Source organism: Aedes aegypti, chromosome 3, assembly GCF_002204515.2.
Source record: "Aedes aegypti strain LVP_AGWG chromosome 3, AaegL5.0 Primary Assembly, whole genome shotgun sequence".
In the NCBI taxonomy this organism is placed as follows: domain Eukaryota; kingdom Metazoa; phylum Arthropoda; class Insecta; order Diptera; family Culicidae; genus Aedes; species Aedes aegypti.
In genome coordinates, this window is record NC_035109.1 from 262,757,510 (window position 1) to 262,784,225 (window position 26,716).

Consider the following 26,716-nt stretch of genomic DNA (forward strand, 5'->3'; position numbering starts at 1 on the left):
TGTTTTGGTTGTAGATGTTTATGAAAATTTGCTTGATTTTGAACGAAAAAAACTGCTCTCGAAAATTCCGAAATCAATGACGTATCCTGCCCCCTTAGCACTAATGTAGTGAGTTTCACGAAATACAAGCCTACTACTACCTATTACGATTCCCAGCCCCACTTGTTCCACGACATTCGAATGTGACAATGTCAACATTGACAAAAAAGCTCTCAGCTATTGATTGAATTTTGAGAAAATTGAGATAATCTCTCACTTATCGCTCTCTGCTCAAGCATGATTCGCAGCGCATGGTGAGAACATGTTCATCATCTTTTACTACAGCCCTGATTAGATCACGGGGATAACTATGCATAATAAACCCATCTAAACTCGTTCGCTTTGTTATTTATCAAGCTTGTTACAACTTGTGAAACATTGCCGATCGTGGGCCAATTCCGATGGGATATTTTTCTTCGTTTGCTTTGATCATGCTACGAAATCTAATGAGAACTAATTCTGCAATGCCTGCTCTAAGTTGATAACGAAGTTTTGAAGGCGATTCAATAGGATTTCCACATGCTTCTGAAGGGTTTTCAATAGAATTTCAGGAGTTTCCACATTGTTATCAGGGGCTTTCCATAAAATACCAGTGGTATTCAAGATGTTCCTAATCTCTTAAGGCGATGTAGGCCGTCATTGAAATTTGTACGCGTGGTTGATGATTGTGGCTAATTCATCCCACGATTTCGAATCAAAGAAAATCAGTTGGTTTTGCACTGACACAGCTGAAAAAGCACCAGCATACTTTATGCATGTGAGCGCGTACAGTGAAACTTTTTCAAGTCAACATAAACTTTCAAGACTGAGTTTTACCACTTTGAAATGCAAGCTGAAAAGTCATCATTGCTGCCAAAACGAATGACGGGCTACTTAGCCTTAAGAAAAGCGACTCACAGAAGTTTAAAGGGGTATCCTAGAGGTTCCTAGATGGTGTTATGGTTTTTGAGGGCTTTTCAGGTATTTAACCCATTTACGCCCGAACTACTTCACGTTCATATAATTACCTGATTCGTGCTGGAGTATGGCAATATGATAAGAGAATGCAAAAACCGTCATTTATATTGAAATGTTTGAGGGTGACGCATTTAAAAGTGACAAGATATTGTGACAAATCGAATGTATTGGAAATAATATGTTAACATAAATATCAAGAACAAAACGAGGTTTGTTTGAAAATTATGAAAAATTATGTTGGAATATGGCATGCGTCCGAAACAAGCACATTGACGTACATATACACCACATTCCTGTTTGCACATACATGCACGTAATAGAAATCACTGAAGGTTCAGCAGGATTTCCAAGGTATTTTCTTATTATTCCCACAAGACTCTTGAAGGTTTTCTATAGAATTCCATTGGGAATTCAACAGGATTCTCAAAAGATATCCGCCGGATTAAAATTTCCCCAGGATGGTCATAGAAACCTCAAGAGATTCCAATAGGATTCTCACAATACTCGCAGTATTGCTACACAGCTCCCCACAATTCCTTAAGGTGTCGCACAAAGTTCCTGGAGAGTTCTTATATGGAATAGTTACATGAGCCTCAAAGTATGCCCACAGCATTCTCTCTGGAATTCAAACTGCGCATTACTCTTTCAAGATTCCCTATGAACTCACACCGGATCCATTCAGAATATCCAAAGGAATTCCACATGACATTCATAAGAATCCTAGGATTCCAGTGAGATTCCTATTTTTTTTTGCAAATGATTTGTTCACTATTTCTTTAGTATTTCCACAACATGTTTATAGTATTTCAACAAAGCTCTCACAGAGTCCCCACAGTATTGCCACTGAAAGCCAAGTATTCTAATATGAGTCCTACGATTTAACCATTCCCATTGCAATGCCGGAAACCTTAGTGGCATATAAGTATCCACACGGGCATATCGCATTCCTTACTGGAAGGTTTCTCACCGGAATCTTGAAATCCAGAATTCATACTGTAATAACAGGATCCAAAAATTAATAAATTGAATCCTACGATCCACACATTAATCCCAAGATCTACACTGACACACTATGATCCACACTCAAGCCACAGGATCAACATTGCAATAAAACAAACCACTCTGGAAACCCAATCCTAATGTACATAAGAAGCATAGAGGAAGGAAGCACAATCAAGTAACAGACTGCCACACTAGGATATATACTGCAATCCCAGGACCCACACAAGATACCCACGATTCAACACTGAATCCCAGGATCAACGCTGGAATCCCATGATTATATGCTATAATCTTAAAACCTACGCTGGAATACCAGGATCCACACTGCTAGATAATAATCCTCATTGATAACCTAGCATCCACACTGGAATCCTAGTATTCGTATTTACTTCCTTGGATCTATATCGAAATTTTAGGATCCACACTAGAATCATAATACCCACACTGAAATTCCTGGGTCCACTCTGAAAGCCTAGGATTGACAATGAAATATCATAATGCTCACTGGAATCGCAGCATCCACACAAAGATCTCAACACCCACATTGAAATCCCAGGAGCAATACTGAAATCCCAGGATCCACACTAGAATAGCAGGATCCATACCGCAACACCAGGATCTACACTGGAATCCCAGCATCCAAACTGGTATCCCAATGTCCATACTAAATCCTAGGAACTACACTCGAATATCAGTATCCACACTTGAATCCAAGAATCCACATAGAATCCATACTGAAATCCCAAGATCCACACTTCAATCCCAATATTTACACTGTTACCAAAGCATTCACACTGAAATCTCAGAATCCATGCTGGTAACACTGGAATCTTAATATCTACATTGGAATCCCAGGATCTTCACGGGGATTCCAAAATCCACAACGGAATATTAGAATCCATAAAGGAATTCCAATAATCTACACTGGAATCCAAGAATCCACACTACCAAAGATTTACAAGATTTACCAAGATTTACACTATCACTCTGCCACACTGTATCTACACTGGAATCCCGGGATCGACACTGAAATTCTACACTGAACAGTCCCAGGACACATACTAAAATCAAAAGATCTACACTGAAATGCCAGCATACACACTGGAATCTCAGAATCCTTGAGTCCCATGATTCACTCTGGAATTCCAAGGTCCACACTGGAGTTTCGGGAAACACACTGTAGTCTCAGGGTCCACACTTGAGTGATGGGATTCACAATGGTTTCCCAGGATATCACTGGAATCCCAGGACCGACACTGACATTCTGAGATCCACACTAGAATCAAAAGATGCACACTGAAATGCCAGCATCCAAAGTGGAATTCCAGAATCCATACTGGAATGATATGACCAGCACTGAAATCGCAGGATCCGCACCAGACAAGCGAGGTGATGCCAACAAGAGCTGCTGACAAAACAGCTAAAAGAAATTAAAAATATGTTATGCTTGCAGCGCAACCTAGTGAAAGAAATCAAAAATAAAAAACCTGTCATTAGAGTACCATTGAACTCTTTCATAACTGTGTCGAAAATACCATCCAATGCACAAAGGTCACTAAGCCATACCTAGCAAGACAAAAATCTCGCGTTTAGTATCATACAGGCGTATCTGCAATGATCGATTTCTCTTCGTCGATTTTCTCTTTGGAGTACTACACGAAGTATAATCGATTTTCGCAACATTTCACGATGCAAAACGACAAAGGACGATGAATACTTTCTAATGACTCATAAAATGCAATCGATAAAAGCCGTCGAGCAGAGTAATTAGCTAAAGAGAAAATCGATGAAGAGAAATCGATCATTGCAGTTACGCCCTTATGATACTGAACGCGAGAAATGTTTACGCTTAACCCTTTCTTTCCTTCAACTTTGTTCGACAATTTCACTGCTAAAATTGCGTTTCTAAAAACAAGGCTTTAACAAAAGTTTTGGCAAATTAGCCCAGTTATTCAAAATCAATATAAAAATGTTTGATTGTTTTTCAATAGTTCAACCCTTAGGTCACTTATTTCAATGCTTCATGATAAAAATGAGTAGAAGCTGTTTTAGATATATGGAAGACATTTAGGCATATAAAATGTTCTACAAGGTTTTAGAACAATTGATTTGGATCTTTTTTTCCGAACAACACAAATTTTTATCTCTTATGGTTTGCGAATTATGTTTTTAACAATCTTTTTTTTCTTGATAACTTTTCATACGATAATTTCTCGCAAAAACATTGTTCCCAGCACTTTAAGTCCATTTGATTGTGCAACTTTTTGCCGAAGAAACTGTTCACTCTTATGGTTGTAGAGTTATCGAAGATTTTCTTCGAAAAATCTTCCATGAATCACTAATAAAACCGCTTCAGTAAATAATTTTCCTACCCCCAACTTCTTAGACTACGCTTACTGTGATTGATTCAATATCAATATATGTACATATTTTCAACTGTATCACTTTACATGCAATTATTTCGATTGTTCTTGCAAATATCTCTATTTTTCGCTCTTTTTACCATATAAATTTTTGGTGAATATATCTCTAAGCGATGATTTTTCAATTAATACTTTGTATCAAACTCTGACAGTGCTTTAAATTTTGTACATTAATCTCGATTATTTTTCAAGTTATGAACGCTTTTCGTTTGAAAACATATTATTTTCAAAATATTGTTTTTCTCTTTAAACAAAAAACGTCCTCACAGTTTTTTTTTTCACTGTGAGCACAGAAACATATTAATTTTCTAATGGCAACAAAAGATTGAGAAACCGTTTATGCCTTTCAGAGATATTAACATTTGAAAACAACTTTTTTTTTGAAGAAAATCACTGATAACTCATCAAATGGTCCAAAAGTGCTTGGAACAACACTTTTTGCAAAAAATTATCGTATAAAAAGTTATCAAGAAAAAATGATTTTTCACGATCACCCTAACTTATTTGTTAAAAAAATCATAACATAACGAAATAACTTGTATTTGCTCCAAATAAATTGTTCTAAAACATTATTGAACATTGCATAGGCCTAAATGCGTCATTAAAAAAGTGTGTATTTTGATCTCGTAAACCATGGGGACAAACTTGCTTTTACATCGCAGAAAAATGTTTTAAAAATATGGAGAAACTTTTCCGAAGACGCCATACATTTAAAACGGATGGTTCAGGTGCAAACATTTTTGTCTTCTTTTCTTTGGGACCAATGTGCAATGGATGTCTAAAATAAATAACTGTTTTAATAAAATTAGCTATCCATGTAACCATGATGTTTAAGCTGCAATATGTGCATATAAACAGTGTGTATAAAGCTATAATTAATGTATATGTACAATTAAAATTGATTTAAAATAGGGAAAGGCCCCACATTAACTCACTGTTTGAGGCGGCCCTTTCTCACTTAAGGCGATCGTCTAATGGGTTTGAGCGATTTGAAATTTGTATGGGAGCGAAGGCGTTATGCTGACTTTAGACCATTGGGCTGCTCAAACCTGGCCGAATTGGGTCATATAAAACCTTTCACGCTACGAGGGATCATGTTTCCTTCAAATCGTGGAAAAAACTTTTCCAGAATTTTCCTTCGTTTTTCCAGCTTACTTCGGCGAAACAAGCAAAGTCGGGAAAATTTTTCCACCCATTAGGTATTTACGTGATTTTCAGGAAATTTAAAGCGGTGACATATACTTTTTTCTACTCAGAATGGTTTAAATGATCTCAAACATTGTCACTGAGGTATTTTCCGGAAAATCAGTTCTCGATTTTCCCGGAAAATTTGATACTTTCGTACCGTGGAAATGTGCCTAAATATTGAACGACCGGGCTGGATATAAATTTGCAAAATATTTCTAATTACTAAATAAAGGGTAACTAACTGGATTCAGGTGATAAATTGAAAATATGAACGTTTTTCCCAAGGGTTTTCCCCAATTTTCCACAAACTGGTTCAACAAATTGAACGCGTAACGTCTGCGTCTATGGATCAGTGTATTGAAATGAATGATTTTTTCACCCTCTCATTTAAAGCTTATTAACAAAAAAATTACCCATATTTTTGTATATCCTGCACCCTCATATTCCCCTGCAGGTCATAAGCATAGTCGGGGGCCCAAATTTGAGCATTTTTGCACCAAATTTTTGAAAAATTTGGCGTGACCCCACTTAGCAGCGGCATATTTTTCCAACCAGCTGCCACGCGGATAGAGAAACGTCATTTGAGAAGTAACGCTGCCACACACGCCTGAAATAGGCAGGGCCGCATCATGTAGAATGCAGAATGCTATCGTCAGATCGTCACCAAACCAAATAGCGCACAACTAAGTCGCGACGCGGCTCAACTCGTAGCAATATAGAATCATGTTTGAAACATTACGCATCTATCAGATAATCTTTGAATACGCAGCGCGCTGTTATTAGTAGATTAGTCGCGGTACAAGGGACTGATAACATTATATTTTCATATGAAATGCCTGTCTTGTTTATGTAACATTGAACAGTCCAATTTACGAGTCGTTTCGGATCTGATGATCGCTCATTTTATGAATGACGATTTGATAAAAAGCAGTCGCGTATCGCGTGAAAGTAACAGCAATATCAGCAATGTTGAAGTTTTGTCAAATGGATTATCAATCATTGATTTAGGTGCTTGATATAAACTTTGTTCAATACAATAATGTTTTGTTTGCTTGCATGATGTTCAGTAAACAATAGAAAATCACAGTTATTCCAAGAGCAATATGCAGCTATGTGTTGACAAATATCAGAGAACCAAGTTTATTTACCTTTTTGTTCATATATGGTCTGCGAAAACAGCTACAAATTATCCCGATTATCTTTCAGATGTTTTTTTTTTTTTTTGACAAAAAATATAATAAAAATTCGTATTTCAAAATATTGAATATTTTAGAAGAAAGATTCTAAAATATTTTAGAAGAATGATCTGCGAAATAAGTACAACATGTTCAAAAAATCCGTTCGCCTGACTTCTGACCAGGAAAAAATATTTTAAAAAAATCCGATATCATTCAAATTTTAGGAGAAGCATACATACTTCACCAAAGTTGCTTAGGAGGTCGTGGGCTAAAAAATAGAAATATATTATTTCGATATTCGATCTTAGGCATCTTAGCCTGTTTCAATATTTAAAAATTGAATAATATTTTAGAATTATTTGCAAGATTCATATTTTTAAACCCTCAGCAAAGATTCTCCCCAGAGCTTATGAGATTTCACCAATTTGGGGTGTAGCACAGTATTATCTTCAGCGAAGTTTCAGCACTCAGTACGATTTACAATTAGGAGTAGAGGATCATCCTTTTAGTTGAGAACTAACTTGTCCAGTAGAGGCGCCTTTTCTGACTTGCCCTATATGAACCTTGAGGAATAAGAATGCAAACTTTGTAACCTATGATATCTCTAGATCCTGATGTTTTGGAAGGTTGGTGTCTTTGAAAGAGTTGTTCTGGCTGACACGTGGTTGTCATTCTGATACAGTATTACGCCACTAGGCAGCGCTAGTGAGCATTGAATTTTTGTTTTGCGCATAGCCCAGTTACCTGACCACTTAGAAAGATGGAGTCTTCAACAAAGTTTTTCAGTAGCACAAGGGCTACCATTATTCGAGCCAAGAGCTTCAAGATTTTCTTACCAGGTGGCGCTAATGAGCATTGAATTTTTATTTTGCGGATAGCTAAGTGGCCTGACCACTTAGAAAGTTGGTGTCTTCGACAAAGTTGTTCAGTAGCACAAGGGCTATCGTTATTTGAGGCAAGAGATTCGATATTTTCTCACCTGGTGGCGCTACCCGAGGAGGAAAGATTAACTCGCAATAACTTTTGCAAACCATATTTTGGTATCAAACCATAATTAGGTATTGTTCAGTTGTCAATACCTCATTTTGGTATTACAATGGTAATTGAAAAAAATGTTTAAAACAATTAAAAATACTTCATTTTGCTATGCGATAGCTATTGAGGACTGCTGGAGGTATTGAAAAAAATCACTTTTATATGAAAACCCATCGAGTATTATTTAGGTAATACACCACCTGAATTAGTTATCAGCTTAGTATTTGTAGAATATGCATAAGGTATTATTTGAGGTATTTTACCTTTTATGCAGGGCTCATTTATACCTCATTCAGGATGTAAGTATTGGAAATTATCTGGTATGGAATACCTCAATTTGGTATTCAGTAGTTATTTTCTTCAGCTCGGGTTGTGAGCATAGATATTTTATTTTGCGCATAGCTCAGTGGCCTGGCCACTTAGAAAGATGGCATCTGCAACAAAGTTGTTCAGTAGCACAAGGGCTACCATTATTCGAGCCAAGAGATTCGACATTTTCTCACCAGGTGTCACTAGTGATCATTGAATTTTTATTTTGCGGATAGCTTAGTAGCCTGACCACTTAGAAAGATGGCGTCTTCGACAAAGTTGTTCAGTAGCACAAGGGCTATCATTATTCGAGCCAAGAGATTCGACATTTTCTCACCAGGTGTCACTAGTGAGCATTGAATTTTTTATTTTTATGGCATCTTCAACAAAGTTGTTCAGTAGCACAAGGGCTAACATTATTTGAGCCAAGAGATTTAATATTTTTCCACCAGGTGGGGCTAGTGAGCATTGAATTTTTATTTTGCGCATAACCCAGTTACCTGACCACTTCGAAAGATGGCGTCTTCGACAAAGTTGTTCAGTAGCACAAGGGCTAACATTATTTGAGCAAAGAGATTCGATATTTTCTCACCAGATGGCACTAGTGAGCATTAAATTTTTATTTTGCGGATAGCTCCGTGGTCTGGCCACTTAGAGAGATGGCATCTTCGACAAAGTTGTTCAGTAGCACAAGGGCTACCATTATTCGAGCCAAGAGATTCGATATTTTCTCACCTGGTGGCACTAGTGAGCATTGAATTTCCGTTTTGCGGATAGCCCAGTAGCCTGGCCACTTAGAAAGATGGCATCTTCAACAAAGTTGTTCAGTAGCACAAGGGCTAACATTATTTGAGCCAAGAGATTTAATATTTTTCCACCAGGTGGCACTAGTGTGCATTGAATTTTTATTTTGCAGATAGCTCAGTGGCCTGGCCATTTAGAAAGATGGCGTCTTCGACAAAGTTGTTCTGTAGCACAAGGGCTAACATTATTTGAGCCAAGAGATTTGATATTTTTCCACCAGGTAGGGCTAGTGAGCATTGATTTTTTTTTGCGCATAGCCCAGTTACCTGACCACTTAGGAAGACGGAGTCTTCAACAGAGTTATTCAGCAGCACAAGGGCTACCATTATTCGAGCCAAAAGCTTTAAGATTTTCTCTTCAGGTGGCGCTAGTGAGCATTGAATTTTTGTTCTGCGCATAGCCCAGTAGCCTGACCACTTGGAAAGATGGCGTCTTCAACAAAGATGTTCAGTAGTACAAGGGCTATCATCATTCGAGCCAAGAGATTTGATATTTTCTCACCAGGTGGCGCTAGTGAGCATTGAATTTTTGTTTTGCGGATAGCCCAGTAGCCTGGCCACTTAGAAAGATGGCGTCTTCGACAAAGTTGTTCAGTAGCACAAGAACTATCATTATTTGAGCCAAATGATTCGATGTCACCAGGTTACGCTAGTGACCACTAAAAGAAATGGCGTCTTTGGCACAGTTGTTATGGGTTTAGTCACAAATTTCATAACGACAAAAATGACCAATTTTTACACCCACCCACCCCCTTGTAACGCATTTTGTATGAATATTTTTAGAATTCTGTATGAGCTGTAACATCCAGAAGACACACACCCATCCTCTTCAGCGTTATGAAAAATGTGAATGGGCCCTATGTAGCATAAGGGCTAACATTATTTGAGCCAAGATAGTTAAGATTGTATCATCACGTGGCGCTAGTGAGCATAGAATTTTGGGTGAAATTATGAATATAATCAACGTATTCTGCTGGGATTCAAACAGAGAGTCCTGGGTAAGTTAGACGAGCACTTTATCAACTAAGCTACCGAGTCACTTGGTGACCCAATAACTTAGAAGAGAAGGTTATAAGTTTCGAATTCAATTCCCCACAGATCACGCAGACTCTTTTCATATCCATCAGAGGCGCGTCCACGTTCTGAGCCATGGGTAGGACAAACTTTAACAAATATTTTGTGCACAGTGAAACAAAGAAAAATGTTAACCCTATGGAATCTTAGGCTGGAAATTGAAAATTACTATATTTAGGTGTTTAGACGCAAGTAGTGTCAGTTATTACTTTAAGACGAAGAAGGTATTTCGTCTTTACATGGCACCTTGGGTCAGGAACGCAATCTGGCGGGACATTATCAATAACTCGGTAACGAAGCGTTTCCGGTAATTGGTGTCTTGGGCAAAGTTTTTTGTAACAACGAGGACCATCTACTGACATAAACGGATAGTTCGTAAATCGTCCGCATAGGTGGCGCCACAATCTAACTTTTTACTGTGACGTTCTAGAGACTTGGCGTGTTTGGTTAAGTTGTTGATTTTGATAAAATAAACAACTCTCTCCAAGACGTCAAAATTCCACAGCCTTCTGTTTTCGAGTTATTGGCAAAATTAGAGAAAATTAGTGAAAAAACGATTTTTTTCACCGAATTTGACATTTTTCCTAAGAACCATGTCATATAATATTTTTTGCTGATAAATATATAACAAACGCAAGCTTTGGTGGAAAAATTTTAATAATACGACGCATAAAACTTAAGAAATCATGAAAAAACTTGAAAATAGAGCATTTTTGGACCTTCATATCTCTAAAAGCGCAAAAAAAAACGCATGCTCAAATTTTCAGGCAACATAGAGCAACATGAAACGGAAGTCAAAATTCCAGAGAGGTATATTTTGGTATATCTTATCAAAATGAACAACTTTGCCGAACATGCCAAGTCTCTAGAACGTCACAGTAAAAAGTTAGATTGTGGCGCCACCTATGCGGACGATTTACGAACTATCCGTTTATGTCAATAGGTCCTCGTTGTTACAATAAACTTTGCCGAAGACACCAAATACCGGAAACGCTTCGTTACCGAGTTATTAATTTTGTCCCGCCAAATTGCGTTCCTGGCCCATAGTGGCATGGTTAGGTTGAGGACCTTAAAAATAGAAAATTATAGACCTTCTGTCTGAAAAAAGAGACCTAAAAGGAATCTAATAGAGGCCAAAAAATAAGACCGAACAGGAATCAAGAAAACAAAACGAAACCTTATAGGAGCCATCAGATAAGAGTTTGATTCTCCATACCATCAGAGCACATATTTATTTAAGATCTAACACTATTTTCTTAAGAACTCCTCGTTACATTACTACAAGTATTACTGCTCGTGTTGTGTATGTGTTTTTTTTATGATCTTCTCTAAGATCAGAATTATTTCAGGTGTGTTCAGATATTACTCCGGAAATTTATAAAGGCGAACATTTAGCAACTATTTCTCAAGGGATTTCTCCAAGAATTTCGTTTAGGATGCCTTTAGAATTCAACCTGGATTTTCCCAAGGAGTACCACAGAAAAGAAATTTCTCCTGAAATTAGGGAGACTTACGGCTTCGGCACAATTCGACTATTATCGGCAACCAAATTTCAAACGCCAAATATACAGTATTTTTATATCAAAACACATCAGTGGAAAATTTCAGATGATTCTTCGCTCTGCCCGCTTCCCGCTGGCGAGATTTCCGAGACTAAACAAACGATATCGCCGGAGATGTCATCAATTCAAATGAGCACGCCACAAAATGGGACTGATTTGGAGCTGCCGAAGAGATTCACCAGCAGTTGTTATGGGAAAGTTGCCGAAGAGATTGAGGCTGCCGACAATAGTCATACTGACAAGGGATGTTCGCAGCGTTGTAAAAACGTTTCCAAAAGCATTTTGACAAGTCTGTCGATGTGAATCGATAGAGGATTGAGTAACGCATAAATGTAAATAGATAAACATCTTCTAGAATTCATTCAAAATTTAACTTCCCCAGAAACACATCCAGAAATTTCAAGGGATTTCTTATGATTTGATCTAACCAAGATGCCGTCTGCAATTGCTTTAGAGATGTCTTCTACACTAAGATTTTCGAAAGTAAGTATTGAAACTTTATTTTAAAGGAATTTTTCCAGGAATGTCTCCAGGAAAATGCCCAGAAATATGAATCCGTAGAGAATTTCTAAAGAAAATCTTAAAGTAACCTCTGATAAAACCTGTGTATGTTTTAAAGTCATCTTTATTCAGCAAGGATCCATGTAGGAAATACTGGAGTTATAACGAAGTTTTAGTAGAATTTGTGCAGGAACTATTGAAAAAAAAAAATCTGTAATATTACCTGATGTAAAAACTTAAATAAATTTTTGAAGATTGCTTGGGATTTTCTTTTAAGTCTTGAAGATTTTTTTGGAAAAGCTGCAGGAGTGATACTTGAATGAAATGCTGAAGAAATTCCTAGAAAAAAAAATTGTTTGAAGAACTCCGCAAAGAGTTTTGGATTTCTGGGAGGAAATGTGGATCAATAATTGAAGGAAACATGAACTATTTTTTTAACTTTGAAATCAACTTTTGTGGATTTCCTCGGATGAACTTATGTAGAAATCTACGGAATATCTCTTAGATTAACAACTGGAGAATTAGGTTGAAGGAATAGTGAAAATATATCAGTAGGAAATTCTAGGATAGTTTGGGGAAAAAATCAAAATAATACCTGAATAAATTACTGGAAAAAGTAGCTTTGGAGTTCTCATGGATTTCCTAGAACAATTTCTGGAGAAATTTTCCCAAGCATCCTTTGAAAAATCGCTGGAAGTATTTCTGGAAGAATTGGTAGAGAAATCTAAAAAAAGGATTGGACTCCTCTGAAAGACCTTATATTTTAAATAAAATCACTATGACAATTCCTGAAGCTTTTCCTCGGGTAATATGGAACGAAATTTTTGAAGAGCATGTTGAACGTGTTAAAGTCACTGGAGCCTGTACAATTTTGCATGAGGACAGCAAATGTCTGTTAATTTGTGTTGCATTGCTTTAAAAGACTTTATCAAGAGTGATAGCCCATTTGGAATTCGCTAACACCATCACTGCGACTGGTCTTAGTTTAATTCAGTACTTCTTCCAAATATTCTTCAAGAGTCTTTTGAAAATTCTCTATGGATATTCCAGAAACTTCTCAAGAATTACTTCCAGGAATGCTGATGGAAATTTGTCAGGGTTGGGCGTAGATTTTTTTTGGGAAACCATCTATTGATTGTTTCAGAAATGCCGGAGAGGATTGCTTCTTCAATTTTTCTAATAGTCAAAGAAATTTCTTGTAACAATTCCTACAGTTAGTTTCCCATGATTTTCACTATAGATATTCTCAAACGTTCTTCACACGAGCCAGCACTTTTTGGGGGTCATGCACAAGCCATGTCATGCTTCACTAAATATTAGAAAACAATTAAAATCCATATAATGTCTTCCATTTTCAATCAGAATAAGTACGATGTTGATATATTGAACAGATGATAAATATTTTAATTTATTTCTCAAACTTTCTACTGATCTTGTTTTTTTTTTTTTGTTGAATCGTGGGTAGGACAATCCATAGGCTGTCCTACCCAGGTATTTTTGTGCGTAGTACATGTCCTACCTGTCCTACCCACTTCCCGCGCCACTGATATCCATCCATCTCATGTAAGGTACGCCGCGGCAGTTGAGACATAAAATAAAACGACAGTTCAAAAAGATTGTTTAATATAATTGAAAAATGTCAATATTTTGCAAATCCAACAACACGGACACATTTTGGCAACATATTTGCTGGTGTGTGTATGAATTTGATCGAATAATTTCGAAATTGTTAAAACCTTAAAAGAAAGATGGACAATGAGCCATTAGACGCAGTTACCTCGCTTAACGGGGCAAGTGGGACACATCCAGTTTCATACGTCAAATCACATCAGTAAGTCAACCATTGCAATAATAGGATTGATAGATTTTCAATTTTGTTACATATTTCAAGTTTTAGCAAGAAAACATATTTCAACGTTTTATGAAGAACACGTAAATGTAAGCTTATGTCACATCGCATTTATTTTAACTGAAAATTCCTCACTAAAACATGTTCAAAATATATCATTTATAAGTTATCATCATCATCATCGAAATTTCGATTTCACGTAAACTTCCAATAATTGACGTAAACTTCCAATAATTGACGTATACTTCCAATAATTGACGATTTTTTCAATATTTTATTATTATTTGTTATTACATTATGCATAACAATGGCGGAAAACCACTTAATGGGATGGTACTGTTTTTCGCAACTACTGAATTTGGTAGAAATATAAAAAAAAATCAATGAAAATAGTATAGTAATCGTTCTCCTGATGAATGTATTTTAAATTTCATCTCTGTCTTCGTTCAATTTGAAATTCATATTTCAAAAACAAAAATAGAAAAATATATTTAGAAAAATTAATCATTTATTCTCGCTCTTCAACAATTACGCAATATAAGAATGATTTTTTTTGATAAAAATCATTCGTTTGAATGTTTTAGTACTACTCTTTAGGAAAATGTTTGAAACGTGTGGCAAAAGTTTTGATTATGGTGCTTGTTTCGATAGGTCCCACTTACCCCGGGTATAAAGATATTTTGGGTAAGTTAGACCATCATAAAATTCATATGAAATGAAAACAAAATACCTGTGTATCGTAAGCAGCTTGTAAGAATACTTAAAATAGTAGCTTACCGATGGTAATTCGATTAATAGCACAATTATTTTTTGCAAGCCAATGCAGAACGTGAAACGTGTCACAATTTATCATACAAGTTGAAAATAGTGCTGAGCTGACAAATGTTACATGGAGCAAATGGTTTTAAAATTAACAATATTTTTTGTACTAAATACTTTACTTATCATTGTATCTTCAACTTTCTAGAAGAATACCCCCTTGAAAAACTTTTCCTAAACAAGCTATGACGGAATGTACCACTTACACCGTATTTTCACTTGCCCCGGGGTACATTATACGACACACGCGTGAAGAGCGAATGCGATTTATTTATTGTTGAAACTGTGTGCCTATCATACCTATTTCGCTTCCACAACAATTGTACGTTCGCAGTCAAATCGGAGAGTCGATATTCTATAACTGACAACTCGATATTCTATAACTGGATATACTTTATAACTCGATAAATTTGAAAAATTCTTATTTGGAGGGACTAAATACTTGCATGTTGTTATAAAAGTTGAAAAACATTAAAAACAAAACAAAAAATATTGCTGGTAGAACTAACGTCATTTTTCGAGCAAAATAATATTGCTTTCTTACAAAGTGATCGTATATGTATTGGAAGTTCAGAAATTTGGTACCTTCGATTTTGGATTTTTTGTCGGTATATTCTACAAGTCCACAATTATATTGCTGTGTGCGTTTGAAACGCAAATATCAAATGCGGGAACACCAAACGCGGTAAGATTTTCTACAGACAATCCGATGTCAAAGTAAGCTTTTCTATGCTAGGTTGGCGGTGATGTGTGTAATCGTTGCTAGGTGTCCTTTTATTGTTTTGTCTTACCGCATTTGGAGGACATTCAGTGAAGATTTGCACCTCAAATGCACACAGCCATATACGTCGATGATCCCTTGAACATTGAGCTATGGAGAGTCGACTGTATATTGAGATGTTCGATAATCCGGGGATTTGAATTCGAGACATATAGCCATCTTAGTTATTGAGTCACCAAGTGGCTATGTTGTTTAGTTGGTAGCACGCTCGTCTAGCATACAAGAGTCTTGGGTTCGAATCTCAAACGATAACGGGTTTTTTTTTCATGATTTCACCCATAATTTATCCAATTTTACCACGAGTAATGGATTAATTACAGTGGCAGAAACTCGAATCTCTTGGCTCGAATAATGTTTTTTTTCTGTTGGGGATGAACCACTGCGACCAGTTTTCTTTGATCTTTTGTGGTATAACAATGGTAGCCCTTGTGCTGTTGAAAAACTTTGCCAGAGGCGCCATTTTTTGAGGTAGTCGAGCTACTGAGTTTTCTGCAAAAAAAAGTTTCATACTAACTAACTCCATCTGATGGAAAAATCTCGAATCTCTTGGTTCAAATAATTTTAGCCCTTGTGCTACTGAACAACTTTGCCGAAAACGCCATATTTCTAAGTGATCAGGCTACTGAGCTATCTGCAAAACAAAAATCAAATGCTCTCTAGCCCCACCTGGTGAGAAAATATCAAATCTCTTGGCTCGAAAACGATAGCCCTTGTGCTACTGAACAACTTTGTTGAAGACACCATCTTTCGAAGTGGCCAGGCTACTGGGCTATGCACAAAACAAAAATTTAATGCTCACTAGCCCCACCTGGTGAAAAAATATCGAATCTCTTTGCTCAAATAATAATAGCCCTTGTGCTACTGAACACCTTTTTCGACGATGCCATCTTTCTAAGTGGTCAGGCTACTGAGCTATCTGCAAAATAAAAATTCAATGCTCACTAGCGCCACCTGGTGAGGAAATCTTGAAGCTCTTGGCTCGAATAATGGTAGCCCTTGTGCTACTGAACAACTTTGTTGAAGACGCCATCTTTCTAAGTGGTCAGGTTACTGGGCTATGCGCAAAACAAAAATTCAATGCTCACTAGCGCTGCCTAGTGGCGTAATACTGTATCAGAATGACAACCACGTGTCAGCCAGAACAACTCTTTCAAAGACACCAACCTTCCAAAACATCAGGATCTAGAGATATCATAGGTTACAAAGTTTGCATTCTTATTCCTCAAGGTTCATATAGGGCAAGTCAGAAAAGGCGCCTCTACTGGACAAGTTAGTTCTCAACTAAAAGGATGATCCTCTACTCCTAATTGTAAATCGTACTGAGTGCTGAAACTTCGCTGAAGATAATACTGTGCTACACCCCAAATTGGTGAAATCTCATAAGCTCTGGGGAGAATCTTTGCTGAGGGTTTAAAAATATGAATCTTGCAAATAATTCTAAAATATTATTCAATTTTTAAATATTGAAACAGGCTAAGATGCCTAAGATCGAATATCGAAATAATATATTTCTATTTTTTAGCCCACGACCTCCTAAGCAACTTTGGTGAAGTATGTATGCTTCTCCTAAAATTTGAATGATATTGGATTTTTTTTAAATATTTTTTCCTGGTCAGAAGTCAGGCGAACGGATTTTTTGAACATGTTGTACTTATTTCGCAGATCATTCTTCTAAAATATTTTAGAATCTTTCTTCTAAAATATTCAATATTTTGAAATACGAATTTTTATTATATTTTTTGTCAAAAAAAAAAACATCTGAAAGATAATCGGGATAATTTGTAGCTGTTTTCGCAGACCATATGGTCGGCGTTAAGTCAGAGTGGACCAAGTGACATTTTTCATATTTTGAGAAAAATGGGCTTAAAGTCTAACGCTCTGTAATTTTTTAACTCGTTAAAATTTTGGTTCAATATTTCTACACATCTTTGTGTTACTTTCACACAATATAATGTGAAGTGATAATCATGAAAAATCATAATCCAAACCTCTGATAGAACGATTTTTTGATGGACTATGTGTACTTGGTCCACTCTGACTGAACTAAAGACCACCGTTAAGTGAGCTGGTTCACTCTGACTGAACAATTTCTGAGAAAATAACAATCATTCAATGCTTGCATGGTCAAACTGGGTGCAAATCTCTAAGATACGCAGATTATCAAGACCCTTCGACATCAGAATCGTAAATTCTTCAATAATTCATATCGTCAATCTCGAAATTAGTGGAATTTTGATAGCTTGAAAATTAAGGTTTTGCAGGGTCAAAGCATTGGAGACCAGAAATATTCAAATATGCGTTCAGTCAGAGTGGACCAAGTGAAAATCTTGAGTACCGATCAAAATACACTGGTCCAACAAGCGAGTTCTAGGACATGTCATACATACACCATAGAACTACCATGAACTCCTATCGGACTTTGAAATCGACTCAAAAAATGCAATAATAAATCAGTTTATTGCTTTTAAGCACTTGGTCCATTCTGTCTGCACAGAAATTGTTGCAATTTCTGACCACCCATCCAAATATGATAAATGGCCAAAATCAAAATCAAATGCATCGAATTAAGTAATGTTTATCAATTTATATTGATAGATGAGTAGAAGAATCATTCGATGTCGACAAATCTAACAAATCTCTTGAAATGGTTTCATTTCCTCGCATTCTTCAGTGCGCTGACCATTTTCACTGTTTTGGTAATAAGCACTTGGTCCACTCTGACTGCACACTTTTATTGATTTTTATTGATCATGCAAAGTAAATTTACAACATATCTCTCGCAATGTACAGCATTCATCAAATCTGATCAAAGTGAAATGGAGGTAAGATAATTTCGCATCTAATAAACGAATAATCCAATTTTCCCAAGTTTTGTACTTGGTCCCCTCTGACTTAACGCCGACCATATATGAACAAAAAGGTAAATAAACTTGGTTCTCTGATATTTGTCGATACATAGCTGCATATTGCTCTTGGAATAACTGTGATTTTCTATTGTTTACTGAACATCATGCAAGCAAACAAAACATTATTGTATTGAACAAAGTTTATATCAAGCACCTAAATCAATGATTGATAATCCATTTGACAAAACTTCAACATTGCTGATATTGCTGTTACTTTCACGCGATACGCGACTGCTTTTTATCAAATCGTCATTCATAAAATGAGCGATCATCAGATCCGAAACGACTCGTAAATTGGACTGTTCAATGTTACATAAACAAGACAGGCATTTCATATGAAAATATAATGTTATCAGTCCCTTGTACCGCGACTAATCTACTAATAACAGCGCGCTGCGTATTCAAAGATTATCTGATAGATGCGTAATGTTTCAAACATGATTCTATATTGCTACGAGTTGAGCCGCGTCGCGACTTAGTTGTGCGCTATTTGGTTTGGTGACGATCTGACGATAGCATTCTGCATTCTACATGATGCGGCCCTGCCTATTTCAGGCGTGTGTGGCAGCGTTACTTCTCAAATGACGTTTCTCTATCCGCGTGGCAGCTGGTTGGAAAAATATGCCGCTGCTAAGTGGGGTTTTTGCAAATTTATATCCAGCCCGGTCGTTCAATATTTAGGCACATTTCCACGGTACGAAAGTATCAAATTTTCCGGGAAAATCGAGAACTGATTTTCCGGAAAATACCTCAGTGACAATGTTTGAGATCATTTAAACCATTCTGAGTAGAAAAAAGTATATGTCACCGCTTTAAATTTCCTGAAAATCTCGTAAATACCTAATGGGTGGAAAAATTTTCCCGACTTTGCTTGTTTCGCCGAAGTAAGCTGGAAAAACGAAGGAAAATTCTGGAAAAGTTTTTTCCACGATTTGATGATCCCTCGTAGCGTGAAAGGTTTTATATGACCCAATTCGGCCAGGTTTGAGCAGCCCAATGGTCTAAAGTCAGCATAACGCCTTCGCTCCCATACAAATTTCAAATCGCTCAAACCCATTAGACGATCGCCTTAAAATCAACTTTAATTGCACATATACAGTAATGCTAGCTTTATATACACCATTTATATGCATAAATTGCAGCTTGCGGATGGTTACTAGTGTGGGACAAAATTTAGATTCACGCTTCAGTCCACTTTTAGGATTGCATTTAGGACCCATAACAACTATGCAAAATTTCAGCTCGATCGATGAAGTGCCAGCCGTTCAAAGTTTGTGTGGGATTTACTATGGGGAAACTTACTTTTGCAAAGAAAAATTGCGAGAGGTCGTCCGTTGATCTCTATAAATATTCTGAACACAGACCTCGATAGATATTACGATAAAGATTATTGTCGAAGACCGCGAAGCAATCCGACACTTATGAAAAAGGTTTTTCAACGAAAACCTATTGGCAAGGTGACGTTGATTAACAAGTAAAGGATTCACAATAATAACAAAACTGGGCTAATTTTTCGAATAGTCAATGCTTAATATTTTTCCCACAAGCAACGGATTGCTTTGCGATAATGTTGTTCATCGTAGAAATACCTATCGAGGTCTGTGTTCAGCATTTTTTTAGAAGACAATAGGCGATTATTCTTTGCAAAAGTAAGTTTTCCCAAAGTAAATCCCAAATAAACTTTGTACGGCTGGCGTTAAAATATAGTTTCACCGATCGAGCTGAAATTTTGCACAGTTCTTAAAAGTCGACTGGAGCGAGAATCTAAATTTTTCATATAATCGTGTCCCACGCTAATAGTTACTTGGGTGATTTCAAAATTAATGAATTATTAAGTAGGCCGTAAACCTACTTCAACCATGTGGATGAACGTGGTATTCGGCTTAAGAGAAGGTGAAACAATCGGCTCTTAAAGAAGATTCTCTGGGGATTAACCACTTTGAAACTCCGCGTTTCGATTTGTCATTCCTCAATGTATACAATCGAAATCAGACAACGTGTCTTCTTCCACACATTTGATTCACATTTGTGAAAATCATCGCACCAACAATGATAGTTGTCACAACACCTCGGCGCCAAGGAGCATTATAGGTGGCAGCAGCACCATCATAGATATGTACCTACTACCATCGCAGCCAACAGCCAACGCAATCGATTGTGCGTTGCGGCGTGATAGATACTGTTGATGAGGGTCCTTCTGATGACGATAATGACAATAATGATGGGTAGCGATGGCTTGGCACTCGTACATACATATCAGAACAGCGCTGTCATAGGGTGACGTTCATGAATCATTATCGTATATCGTTGCATTCTGCCCGCACAGGCAGTGGCGGCAGCCACGGGAAATTGTCAATTCTAATGCCACAATAGTCGGCTATTTTGGGGATAGCTGTAATCTCCCGACCCGACCGGCGGCTAAGCGATAATGAGCTCAAATGAAACACGCGAGTTGACCAGTGTTGATAGACTCACACTCAAAACCTCAATCAATACGCTCTCCCGTGAGAGCAAACTCATTAGTGATCTGCTTCGCAAATCTCGCGCTTGAGATTTTGATGCAAAATCAACTCAATCAACTCAAACCGTAAAAAATGATTTAGTCGAAAAACCCGGCAAAAACTCGTGAAAACCGAATGTTGTTGTTTACGTTAGAAAGGATTAACATAATTTTACCAGACTAGCAAAAAATTATTGCCGTGTGTGAGTAAACTGTGGAAATACGAGACAATGAGTTAAAAAGGTGAGCCAACTCATCCATGATTTTTGACTGCTGAGTTGCAAGATTAACAACTCACGCATGAAAAATCTCAAGCGTGAGTTGTGAGAAATTGAGTTTTTCACAACACTGGAGTTGACACCATCAAAAATGTCCTAGAGTGGCCTGATTACGACCATTATGATGTCTTTGCTGTACTTTCCTGAGTGGATACTTACTGTATCGACTTATTGGGCACATGGATTAACTGCTCTAATCAGTAGGCAAACAGCCACTCACTTTATTCGCCTTCACAAAAAAGCAGTTTTGTACCATGCCCTATAAACGCTCAACCATCCGAACCAATTCCATTATGGTCCATCATGGGCAGCAAAAAAAAGATCAACCGTTCAGCGCTGGTATGCGAAACAGCAAATGAAGAACGACAAACCGGAGATAAAGTTAGGGTTTTCAAGAATGTATACAAGTGGCGTGCCCATGCCCAACCTTCCGACCCCTTGCTTGCGACGTCCGACGGGTGTCGCGTCCGCTTTTCACGTCGTTTGGTCCAAGGGCCGCGCAAAGTGAGCCCCCAGAAGCATTAGCAACAACAACACATCATCCATCATCCTGTCGACCCTGGGAGGCTACAATCACTCCATTACGTCACCGGGAATTACCCCCTGGCGGAGATGGAGAAGGGGCTTCTTTAGGCTAGCGGTGAAGTTCGCGGCTGCAAAGCAGAGCCATGGTGAAGGTGACTGGGTTCGATTCCCGGTCGGCCCCGGACGTTTTCTTAATGGAAATTTCCTTGACTTTCCTGGTCATAGAGTATCATCGTACCTGCCACACGATACAGTAATGCCAAAATTGAAATTTTGACAAAAAAGCTCTCAGTTGATAACTGAGAAGCAGACTCTATCCCAGTTGGATCATAATGCTAAGCAAAAGAAAAACGAGACAGTGGTGTTGGATGCGCTCTCTTGGCACTGTGTCCCAGAGTCGCGTTTTGGATGCGATGCGATGCGACGCGGCGATATTAGTTGTGAAGGCTGCTTTGGTTGGTTGCGACATGGAAAGCCATGAAAGAGCTCTGGCGCAGTCACGGTGTGGCGGAAGTGTCCTCTCCAATTCAGTGATAGTCATTTTTCGGATGTACGATTTCTGTCGTTCCGCATATATAAGGGCCAACGGGTAATAGATCGAAAAGACAATACGGTGGATGCTATGTAGAGAATGGGAAGCAACGTATGCCAATGAGTAGGGTCGATGTACCAATAGCCGCATAGCTAAGAACAAAAATTCGTATAAAATCGAAAAATAACGCTAGCTTCATTATTTTTACATCACGTGAAAGCTTTTTATCTTGGTTTTGTGGGAAAAATATGAAATCTACGATAACTCAAATGTTGGTATTTATTATTGCGTGTGCCACTATAGGAATACATGTGCCTATAGTAGCACTATTTCTATTTTCTGTTCCTATAGTAGCAGTAAAATCACGGCGTTGGCAAAATACTTATCATCAAAACCGATTTTTTTTTTACAAAACTTTTGTATTTTTCCTACAAAGTGTGGATCAAAAGCTTTCGTTTGATGTAAAAAAAGTTCTTAATTCATCAATTATTTCGTAAGATAAAAAATAGTTCCTCTCAGTAGTGCTACAGGAACAATAGGTTTACTATAGGCGCAAAGGAGCTCAAATTTTAAGCAAAACTTATTATTTCTATCATTTTTTGAACAAAATCAAGCTGTGTATCACTGATACTTAGATAAATAGCTCCTGACCTTTATGTCAAAAAATGTTTTGAATAGATTTATAGCAAAACGGCCGTGAAAAGCCACTAATGCGAGTATAGGGGACTGTCCACTAAGGAAATACCGACCCTAGTTGTCTAGGTTTTTTTTTTTGATTCAGGAACCGATAGACCGTGTGACATGGGCAGAAGGTTCCGTTGTTTCGGAACCATCGATGCTACTGATAGCTCTTGGTTATTTTGCAGTTGGTTTTTCGTGGCTATAAAATGGTTTACGCTTTTTATGGCACAAGTTCCAAGCGAAATCCAAGAGTCATTCATTCTTGATTGATCTTTTAGAATGCCTCGATTGCAATTTGACACATTTGTTTTAAATAACATCAAAATAAATCTGTTAATGGTATCAAAGGAGTTAATTTCCTAAATCTAGTGAAATATACAGTTAATTTTTAGTGAAATTCAGCAGAATCTTCTGGAAAAGTTTTCCAAGACATTATTACCAAAAGTGCTGATAATTTTTCATGGAAAAATTTGTAAGGAAGTTTGAAGTTGCTGCTTGCTGCGAAATGTTTGAGCTATTTCTTACCGTAATTTTTGAAAACATTTCTAGAAACGTCTCGCCTGGTAAAATTCCTCATGAGAATTTTAAAAGTATTTTCTTTTTCGAGAATGCACCCAGTATCTTTATGGATTGCACTAGAATTTACGTTGTGTGTTACTTATTTGTCCCTTCTAAATTTCTTTACATTTTTTTATTATTTGAATTTTAAAAAATTCTGAACGCCGAACAACTTGGCAGTTTACAAACTTGACTGTTCAATTAAAATGCACAAATTGAAAAAGTTGCACGAAGCCTCGGTGAGACCTACGTTAAGAAATCTTTGAGAAATTCCTCGCATTTAGGATATTTTTTAATGTATTAGGAAAATGCTTTTTTTGATCTGTTTAATTAACTTTTTTGAATGAAACAGAATGGCTTTGCGCATAAGTTAAAAAAGACACGGACACGTTAATGCTTCCAGTGGGCATTTTGCCCTTTGAAGGAAGCACCACACTAGACAACGGACTAGCATGCAACGCTCAGTGGCACAGTCGGAACACAATCCTCACGAAAAGTGTTCCGGCCTGAAGCGGGAATCGAACCCACACTCCTTAGCACGATGCGGTTAAATGCCTGGTGACACTAACCGCACGGTTTTAAGTTATTTCTGACTTTTTAAAAAGTTTTCTATAATAATTGGATTTAATTTTACAAGCAAAGTAGTTTGAAAAAGTCCCGGAGGTTTTTGAACTGATTTGCCATATTGAACTTCTAATTTCTAGCATTCGAGGCCAGGGTTTTCCAAGCGGTGGTCCGCCGAACCCTAGGGAGCCCTAAGGAGACTTCTCAGAAGGTCCGTGAAGCTGTTGTTAATAAGTGCCATTTTTGTATTGATTAAGGGTCGTCCCAGAGGGTATGGGCGCTACTTTAATAATGAGAATAATAATATTTTTACAAACAAATAAATATTTTTATACTTTTGTATTTTTCCTTGGAGCATTTTTTTTTTTTTTGATAACATAATCCTTAACATTATTTTTTTTTAAATTTTACGGCATCACAGACTCTACTTTTGTGTTTTGTTGGAACTTAACAATCTGGCAATGAATGTTTATATTAAAATCCTTCGATGTGGTGAGTTCAAGTAAATTGTATCTAAGGTGTTCCACAAGAATTTTTGTTTGATTTTGCAAGAAAACATTTGAAAAAAATATAAAATTTGAAAAAAATCACAAGTTTTTCCCGTCACATAAGATAATTTCACAATATATATATATGGCTTTTTTCATTAAAAAAAATTCAGATTATCTTAGTTCAAAAGTATAGATAGTTGATAAAAGTTAATTAGGCAACACAAAATTTTGATTTTTACATGTTTCAACGTATATACATATACGGACCTAGTTTATAATTCGAACACAGCTGAAATCGGATTTTCAGTTTCATATTTTCTATACTTAGGATTATAATTTCCATTAAAATAGGTTATAGTCTGGTCAGCAATCGCTTCGGCAATAATTAACTTTTTTTTTGATTTCTTTCGCCCAGAAATAACGTGATTAGTGCAAAACTGATTAGAGGAGCTTCTAGAAATGTAGTACCATCAACAAATAGATAGCGAAAAAAAGTGAGCGACGATCAGATTTTTATATTCATTTGAGAATGCACCATACTTACTGGGACACCCTATAAGCAAGAGGGTTTTTCACACACTTGTTTTGTCAGTGATTATTATTAGCATGGTTCAGAGGATTGTGCTATTTTTCCTCGAATGTTGTTTTCTCGAATGTCATTTCCACGAAAACCATTTCCGCGAATGACCCATTTCCACGAAAAGTGATGCAGTTCAAAAAGGTGCAAGAATAGTTTTTAGTGACGGGGTGCCGAAGTGTAAAGAACGATAAGCAATCAAATGAAAGGGATATTTGATCATTTTCGACTAAACACATATTGCCAAAAATACTGAGTTCCTTAAAACTCAGAAGAACCGCCAAATAAATAAAGAAGAGTGCATATGATGTGCGAAGCGCGGTTCTGTGCTAAAAAGGCTAAAAACTTTTGGGGGCTACTCGGGAAAACGAGATAATCGGGGAACTAGCGCTCGGGGAAACGACATTCGGGGAACCGAATATTAGATACATGAATTTCCATCTACAACATTACTAATTACATAATTGTGATGAATATCTGTCAACATGAGATGACACATTACAATTACAACTTTAACTAACCAGATTTTCTTGTTTTTTAGTATAAAGTAAAAAACTATCAACATCACTCCTGACAGTATTAGTAGAAAACTTCTTACAAATTTTCCTTAGTTGTGCTACTTTTTCTCGAAAGTCGTTTCCCCGAATATCAGTTCCTCGAACAACCCGATTCATTGAAAATCCAATTCCAAAATGTTCTTAAGATCGAAAAAAATTGAGAATTTTCGCATTTACACCAAAAACCATTCGTGGAAGCTTCTCGAATCTATCAACAGGATTTTCTATAAGATTATCAACAGATAAATTTGATAGTAATCATTCAAAAATATGGTTATTCTTGACGGTTACCCGACAAGATTTTTGAAGAGTTCATGGTGGAACATTTAATGAATTCTTCCAACGGCTGTTATCTGACTCCTAAAAACCTTATTAGAAAACTTTATTATTATATTCAAAGCAGCTTCGTGCAGAGATGAAATCCTCGCATATTTTGATTTCGCGGATTCTGATGTGGAATCCTTGGGTATATCCGAAAAACTATTTCAAATCCTGTTAAAAAAATACAGCGTTTTACTGATAAGTCTTAATTGTGGGCACTCTTGTGAATTTAAAAAAAAAATCCGGTTGTAGTTTTGTTGAAATCATCTAAACCAACTATTTTGTTGTAGGATTGATTTTGGTATGATCCTTTAGAAATTTCTTTTCACTTCACTAAGATGTTTGATGGGCTCCTGGCAAGATTTTCAATGAACTTCGAATGATCTTGGACGAAATCTTGTATTATCAGAGGTGGATTAAAGACAGAACTTTTGGGTGTGTTGGTCAAGGATATCTGTTAAGCCATAATGAATCTTTGAAAAGTTTTTTTAAGATTTCGTTTAGAGATCATCAATTTTAGGAGTCCGGTGAAGGTTTGTCATACTTAAAAGGGGATCACAGCTTCTAACAGCTTGAATATCACATTGTTGAAAGATGTACCGTAAAACGGGGTAACTTTGATAGTTTTTTCGAAGAAAACTTGAATATTTATGCATGCTGTTTCAAAGAATAATAATTTATATTTTTAAAACAAGTACTGGCATCC